The following is a 9,047-nucleotide window of genomic DNA, read 5'->3' as shown; positions in this document are numbered from 1 at the left end:
GAAGGGGGTTTTGATAAGGGAAAAGATTGAGGGCCCTTTTCCACTAGCAATCGCTAGCGTTCGCGCTAAACGCTAGCGATTGCTGAATCGCAAGTGCAGGAAACTTACCGGCGATTGTGTTGACGTTTTTGCTATGCAATGCACTGCATAGAAAAATCGCGGCAAAGATCGCTCCGCGGTGCGATCGCGTTTGTGTCAAAAACGAATCGCGGTAGTGGAAATTACCTACCGCGATTCCTATGTTAAAAAGCAAACCGTAGCGATTTCAAAATCACTAGCGGTTTGCGATTTTGCGATTCAGCATCGCAAACGTCGCTAGTGGAAAAGGGCCCTAAGGGTAGGTTTTATGCAGGGACATCAGTTACAATGAGGCAAATGACAAGGAGAAAAAGTACCAAAACCCCTTCACCAAATTAGTGTTGTACTGCTGAGTTAGAAAGCCACTGGGAATTATGTATAGGAGAAGAGGTGTAACCAGGGCCCGGGACAGGCTCCTCCAGCACAAGAGACTCAGACACCAAAGGGAGGGCTGGCAAGAAATGGTTAAAGTCCCCGTTTCAATCAAAGCAAAATTTAAAGGGACCTGGGCTTAAAACTCACAGATAGCCAACGGCTAACACAACATCCCAAAATAAACAAGATTGTTGGTACCACGTATCCAACAGGCATGTGGGTTAAGTCCCTCTGCCAGCTTCAAGGCCAACCTCCTAGAGGGTTCCCTATGCCAACAGGGTGCAAACTGACATCAAGGGGGGACCACCAGTAGATTCCCCTGTTCCTCTGCACACATAAAACAATACACAGCATAAAGATGGTAGTCACTCATTCAGACTGATAACCATCATATGACCAAGGAAGACAGGAGTTGGATATACTCCAAGGTAGAGCGATCAGGCTGGGGAATGGTTTGGGCTGGTCTGGATCCACTAACATGCAAAAATACAAAAAAGAGCGCTCTCAAGGAATGTAAAAGTGGAGAAAAATGTCCCTATCCAGGACTGATCTCACCACATGTAGTGTGGCTGTGTTTAGAGACCAGCCAGTAGACGCTTGCGTCTCTCTTAATGGCCGGGTCCAGGCTCACCATCAGGGGTGGAGTGCTGAGGCTTCCCAGGTGGTATCTCCAGGATGGGTGGCAATTTCCGAAATGGCAGAAGCCGTATGCTAACCGCAGAGCCCACACACTCTCCCACTACAGGAGGGAGCGTAGGCACGAGGGATGTGGATGACACTATGTTAAAGAGCCACGTCACCGCTAATTAGCTTTGCAATTGACAGCCATGCTGGCAAACAGTGCGGGCATCCAATACCAATGATCTGATGAAACGGAGGAGAGACTTCAGAGAAACGCGTTGTCTGGAATAAAACAAGTTTATCCTTACCTTCCCTGCATGCCCGCACTGTTTGCCAGCTTGGCTGTCGATTGTGCAGCTAATTAGCAATGACATGGCAGCACTCTGTTACAAACATCCCTGAATTGACTTCTGAAACCATTGTCTATGAATAGGCAGGGGCGTAACAATAGACCCTGCAAGGGATGCAGCGCAGGGGGGTCCAGAAGCTACAGGGGGGCCCTGAGGAGGGAGAAGTTTCTTTTTCCTGTCCTGAGAGACTTACAACTAAGGGCACGTAGAGAAAAAAACGTTCTGCTCTCTGCACAATTGTTCTATTGACTACATCTGCTCGGCCACTGATAAGGAATCAGACAAAGTTTTGTAGGCAGTCCCTATTCGGTGTTCAGCAGGGTCTTGTGTACAACGCCCCAACCTCTTTACCCCACCCGAAGTGCTCTGTACTGTAGTGATGCTGGAGAAGTCTGCAGAGCCAGTTCTGCTCCATCAGAGATGGACAGAGTAAGTGTAATAAGCCGAGGCTGGGAGCACACTTGTCCATCGGTTTTCTGTATGCCCTTTCTGCACATGGTGTGTGACTGTATGAGTGAAAACAGAAAATGCCTGCAGTGCATCACTGCTGTCTGTTTTTATTTGCATAGGGAAAACACATTCAAATGTGCACTAGCCAATTGAATAACATTGGTTCTCAGTTTACCTGTGCAGAAAGTGGGAGGAGATGGCCGCATCTAAAGTTTTACAGGGGGGCCAAGTGATTTCTAGTTACGTCCCTGTGAATAGGGATAATAAATAAGATGCAAATAATTCCATGTTGATGCAGGATTATGCAAATCTCATATGCAAATTTATGCAGGTTGAAAGTGGGCCAATCAATTTAGCTTAGTGAGCGATTATAGGTCCATTTTCAAAATGCATAAAATTACATGTACAATTTATATAGTCTTGCATCAACTAAGAATAATATGCAACTCCTTGTTGCATCCACAAATGTAAGTGTAATGCTTGGGGGGTATACTCTCTGAGTCAGCGACGCGTGTATGCTCAAGACCGGAGGGCTCGCTCTTCACCTGCTGACCCTGCCTGGTACTCCACTAGCTGACCCTCAACATGTCCCTGCCTGGCACACCACCTGCTGGCCCCAACAGGACTTAGGTGAGCAAGTATACAAGCTGATGCAGAAAGCACACCTATCACCAAGAGCAACAAGACTATGTAGCTGGTTAATGGAAGAGGCTACACAGGTGGCCACAGGAGTAATGAACAAGGGAGCAAGATTGCCCAGAGCAACTGTAGCTTTGGGCTTCCGATACCGCCTATCACACTACATGCTATGTGATACAATACACAACAGACATAGTCGGTAACAGGCTAGGGTTATACACATTAGATCAGATGGCTGCGGTACAATGGAGTTGGCAGAATCGGAGTCGGTAACAGGCTAAGGTCATACACGTTAGATCAGATGGCTGCAGTAAAAAGGACTAGGCGAATGAATGGTCAGTAAAGCTAAGGTCGTATCAAAGTCAGTCTGGCAGTCGCATTGAAATACAATAATTGAGTAATGAAAGTCGCATTAAGACACAATGTCTGCTTAGTGCAATGCCGCACTAAGCCTCAGGCTGAGTAACAAGACAAACAACAGACAGACAGACGGAATGCTTTGCCAATCTAGTCGCTGCCCCAGCGACGGCAAACATTCACACTGACATAGACAAGACAAACAGGTAGGAGTGTAACTAATGGCAACCGCTACTTCAGTTACATCCTCAGGAACAAGGCAAGAAGGATAACTACAAGTCACCAGCGTGGTGAAGGCAGTCTCCAATTAGCAGGATAGTGGACTTCACTGGCCCCCCGTGGGTGCAGCAAACATCCAGCAGTCATGGAAATACAAAGCAAGGCAATACACAATACTTTCACAGCATGGACCCAGCAACAACTCAGGGAGCTGTACCCTATGTCGGGCCGAGTCTGAAATGGGAGGCAGACTTTTATGTCGACATCAGCCAATGGATGCAGGCATGCAAATTCCCACACAGCTGAATGGTAATTACTCAATCCCGAGATAGCTTGATTACAAGCTGCTAGCTGTGAAAAATGACTCTCATAACAAATACATGCAATATTATGCAACAACATGCATGTAGGAAATCCAGGGCTATCTGGCTGCAGTTCAACTGCAGCAAGCAATAGGAGGAATCATGACAGCCTCCTGAGCTGCTCTAAACTGCAGAGTGATTGCAAATGACAATGAGACTTATTGCAAATGCGCAACCGAATGCAAGCAGATAAGTCAGAACTGCCCGGTTGCAGTTCCACTGCAACCGACAGAACATGCTACAGGAGAGATCCTGACATTAAGTTAAAACTATATCATGCAAAGAAGAAACTATATAAAAACAAGATCCAGAAAGAGCCCATCACTTTGCAAATGTACTAGACTGAAGCAAAAATTGCCTCAAACAAACATCTGGAACGCAACCTAAAATGCTGGGACAATACATCCTTTTGTTCTTTTAAAACACCTCAGTATAAGAGCATGACATTTTGAGCGTATATCAGCCCTTTATCTTAGAGCGTTTGATAAAACACCTGTGTAATCCTGAAGTGTTATGCATTTATTCTATGATATTCTAAAAGAATAGAAAGAATAAAAGGAAGCATTCCCATGGCATTTCTGACTGAGTCCTTTTTTGAAGTTGGATTGTATGCCCATAGTGGTTGACTCCCTGCAGAAAATGGAATATTACAACGCATACATTTATACACTTCATAATTTATCAAAGTACAAAACTTCAGAAATTGTGGACACCACATTCTTTGCGCTAAAGAGTACAAGCACCAGATCAGTTAGTGCACAGTTCAAAAGCCAGCATCCATGATAGTATGGGTATGGGGGCACATTAAAGAGTATCCGAGGCGACAGCTCTTAATAAAAATATGTACCTACTTTGGTGTATAAATCATACGGGATGCGGAATGTGTCCTCCTTTACCCTCTGATTGCCTTCAATTACGTAGAATAGTGCCCCAACTGGGCCCTGCCCTTCCCCTGGGTCGGGAGCCTTGACCCAGAAGCAGTACAATGCAAAAAGCGCTGTGCCTATGCAGTTGGGCAAGCTGTGCACGCGCCTGCACACTTGTAAGATCTCGGCTATCAGAACTGTTCCCGGTGGCTACCAGAATGCTGTGCATGCGCGCTGACCTCACTGACACGTGCGAGCATGCACACACGGTGTTCTGGCGGTGGCCAAGATCTTACAAGCGTGCAGGATGTGCAGGGGAGCCGTCTATTGCACTGTACAGCTTCCGTGTCAAGGCTCCAACCCAGGGGAGGGTCTGTTTAATTAGAATTTTCTGTTTAATTAGTGACAATCAGTGGAAAAGGAAGCCTCTTCCAGAAGCAGAAGTGCCTGTGAGATGCATTAAGTTTGTTTGCGCTGGGTGTATGTTGGTCCTCCTTTCCTGGAATCAACACGTAAGCACTTTTTTCACTTGTCACAATCCTTTCTGCACTACTGCACTTTTGCTCAAACCCTGTGGTTAGTTACTCGCTTGTCCTATTCATTAATATAGCAATACATATGGTTCTTTGTACCCATTTTGCAGTGTCATTTGCACTTTTAAATACAGTATTTGTTGGCTTTTCCATGTTATAAGGAAATTGGTCTATGTGTGACCCTAGATGTTATTACACAATGATAGAATTGGGAGGTCCCTGTGAATACCTATTATCTCATTATTGACCTTATACCTTGATAACACTATGCATCACCTTTGGTGATTTTAAATGTCTTTTAAAATTGATTTGTATATTCTTAATAAAATGTAGCTAACATTTTGTGATAAATTGAGTTGGCGTGATGCTGTTAAATTGGGTGCGTCTCTCTGTGGTTCTTTGGACCTAGAGGGGTTTAGTAATTAATGCCCCTGCTGGAGCAGGTGAGAAGTTTTTCAGCTTTACCATGCGCCCAAATTTCCTGGTGGCTTAATTATATGTACACTCCTGAGATGGCTATCTTATTTTTTTAATTCCCCAAAGTTTCAGGTTTACTTTAGGATAAATTTTCAGCACTCTGCAATTGAAAAAGCACCAGAAAGTAGGTGAAAAACTACTAACTACTGTCAAAAGTATTTTTTTTGTTATTCGCTTTATAAAATGATAATTACAAGAAAGGAAACCCCCTTATTGCTGAGCAAATTTGAATTAAAAAAAAAGAACATGTTTAAAAAAAAACAAAAAACACTTTTTTCAATTCCATTATTTGCTATGTCTTTCTTTCTTTTTTACACTTTACACAGGGTCACAACTTATTAAAATGGGTTTGTAGGTTCTAAGCATTCTTTTCACCTGATCTAAGGCCCTTCACAGTGGCAAGGTAGCAAACCATATAGTTATTGATTACTTACCTGAACAGTACAGCTGCTTGTGGGGGGAAGGGGGGTAAAGAGAAACCATACTGAAAATAATGCAATGAATACAATTACTATTTTTTAACAATATTACTATACACTATTAAGCTAGTGTTTGTCCATTGTAAAAGCCTTCCTTACCCTTTCCTCTCCCTTATTTCCATTTGGAAATTTACCACTGGTGGCAACATCTTTACTGCTGGCTGGTGCATCTCTGCAGAATGTTTGTTTACTCTATGTTCCAACGCCAGTAGTAAAAAATTCCTGGTCTCACAAAACGCTAAAAAATAACCAGTGGGCATTTTTAAGAAACCTATTTAAGGGATTAATGCAATTTGTTTTCTTAAAAAAGGGAAGATACGGTATGCGCTATAAAGATCTCACTATAAGATGTACCTCTTTCAGGAGACAACATATACAATACGACTTATTTTGCAATATTAGATTAATTTTGGGAGATGGGATATGCTTTAGGTTGAATATTTTCAATGTGAACCTGATTTTTTAGTACACAAGAACACGAGAATGTGAACACTGTACCTACCTGAGTTTTAGACTGATTTTCTTAGAATGATTCTCTTTTGAAAAAGGTACAACTTTCTGCCTGAGGATATTTTTGTTCTCATTCTGTGACAAATACAATGCTACCAGATGCTTCAGATTACATTGGCACACCAGACTGAGTTATAGTCAAATTATATTAGGCTTTATTGTGGACTGCCCTAAGATTCTTGGATGCCGCTCACATAGAGAGTCACATGTTTCAAATACTCATTTGCACTTGAAACATATTTGGGCAACTTCAGCATGTAAAGAGATTGCACATTTCAGGAACATGATCTGCATATGGAGGAAAAAAGTTTTACTCATTTATCTAGAAAGGGGTCCTTCACAGTGAAAGTGGTTAAAATCTGGAATATCTTACCTCGGGAAGTAGTGATCACAAACTCTATAGCTGCATTAAAAGAGGGTTTGGATACTTTCCTTGCATTGAAGGGCATCCATGGCTATAATAACTAGGTCATTCCTGGCAGAGTTGATCCAGAGTTTTATCTGACTGCCATCTGTAGTCGGGAAGGAATTTTTCCCAGTTAAGGCTAATTGGCCCAATCCTTGTTCTTTTCCAACCAAACTAAGTAACCATGGCATCAATTCATCAAGGCTGTTCCATAAAAAAATAAGTTGGGGAAATACAGCATTCAGTATTTTAGACTTTTGTGAGCTAATTCATCAATTTTTTCACAGGTGCAGTAGAAGTTGATAATTTACCGAAGCCCATTTTTGGTAACAGCAGAAGCGTGTGAGCAGAGACATCATTACTATAGTAAAAGGCATCCCGACATCCCTTTAGATGTACATGTTTTGTTTTAGTTTGTTATACTGTCTCTGCTCGCTTTGAATCTGTCCATTAGTCTTTCTTAACATTTTATTTAATTGCACCACAGCTTGATGAACTTCCAGGAGACTTTACACATGCCCTACTTAGATGATTTTCCCACTTGCTCCTCCACATCTTCAAACAGGAGCCTAAGAGGTTAAACTGTGTATGGGAGGCAGGGTAAGCTGCTTTTGTTCTGTGATCTCTGCTAGCTGCCTGGGGGGTAGGAAAGTTAGACCCACCGGAGAAGCCAGTGGGTCCTATCAAACTGCATCATCAGGACTTGCAGGAGACAGGGGCTGTATATATTGGCTTCTGCTCCTGTCAGCCATAGGTAATCGTTTCTGCTTCTGTGAGTTCTGTGAGTCCCGCACTGATACCGACAGAGTAGAACTGTCGGTAATGGAACTCTGTTTTACCACATGCTGTAACCTTGATAAATTAATTTACTAACATCTGTTGAGGTATTAACCGCACAAGTCGGTAAATTACCTAACTGCTCGATAATTTCAGCTTTTCATGCGGTAACAGCCTTGATGAATTGACACTTTCCTAAGTGCTCGGTAAAATATGCTGTTTTCAGCATTACCAAATGCGGTAATGTTTGATGAATTGACACCTATGTAACATCGCAGTAAGCCTGCCCCTTCCTGTTTAAAAATGTGGCTTCGTCCATAACGGCCCTTTTGCATTGGCGAAGTGATGCAAATGCGGCTTCCTTGTCGCATCGCCTCAATTCCGCATGTCCTGTTGTGGAAGTGAATGGAAGAGACGGGACGCGGATGCGGCTGTGTGAGAATCTGCAGCATGCTGCAGATTCTCGGAGCGCTCCACGCAACCAGTACACAATGGAAACTTCCATTGTTCCATTGCCCTGCTTTGGATTCAGTTCAGCTGCGGTGCGATGCAGCTATGTAGCCACATCACACCAAGTGTAGTGGAAACAGGCCCTAAGTCAAATTTTTCAAGGAGCGATTACAGGGACAAGGAGGAGCAAGGAGAGAAATGGACAATGCACAGAGGTATCTGGATCCCTGAACACACCTCTATCCTAACCAACTGACACACAGATTGGTGAAATTGGCAGTTGAACATTTGTCAATTGTGTTTTAAAAACATTTTGTGGGCATTGACTCAAACAACCATGTGTGCTGGAATTCAGTTGGTATGATTCTGTGTGGGTGCTGCAAGGCTTTGAAATTGGTTACACAGCAATCCCTTTGTAGTCTAGCAATTATTATGCCTGTGATAATCAGTGGAAGTTTTCAGTTGGACGGTGTTGATTTCTAGTGTCAGTACTCTGCATGAAGTTCAATGTCAGATGACATTAGGCAGAACCAGTTTGCTAAAGAATGCAGCTATATTATTTGTTGGCTAGCCCTCAGCGAACTGTCCTGAACAGAAGAGGTGTATACTTGCACACCAACGTGCAAATCAAATCAAACTAAGGAACACACAACATAAAGTAACTGCATGAACATTTTAGCCACAGGGGTTCATATTTTAAAGGCAGGAACTAAAAGATTTGGTATTTTTTGCCAAGGGTTCTGCAATGTGATATGCAAATACGTTATAGAGTTTTCCTGTAAAACTTGTTTGGCGGCGTTAAACAGAAATAACACTATACTTTAGATAAAGGTGCACTATAAGAGCAGCACTGCCGACAATAAAATGGTTATATATCTAAATTGCTATACCCCCATGCTCCAATCCCTATGCTTTATTTCTGCCCTGCTTGGCACAGTAACCATTAAAGGGGAACTTGAGCCTAAACAAACATACTGTCGTCAAGTTACATTAGTTATGTTAATTAGAATAGATAGGTAATATAATCTCTTACCCACCCTGTTTTAAAAGAACAGGCAAATGTTTGTGATTCATGGGGGCTGCCATCTTTGTCATGGG

Source organism: Hyperolius riggenbachi, chromosome 8, assembly GCF_040937935.1.
Source record: "Hyperolius riggenbachi isolate aHypRig1 chromosome 8, aHypRig1.pri, whole genome shotgun sequence".
Classification (NCBI taxonomy): Eukaryota; Metazoa; Chordata; class Amphibia; order Anura; family Hyperoliidae; genus Hyperolius; species Hyperolius riggenbachi.
Note: the sequence above shows the minus strand (reverse complement) of the source record.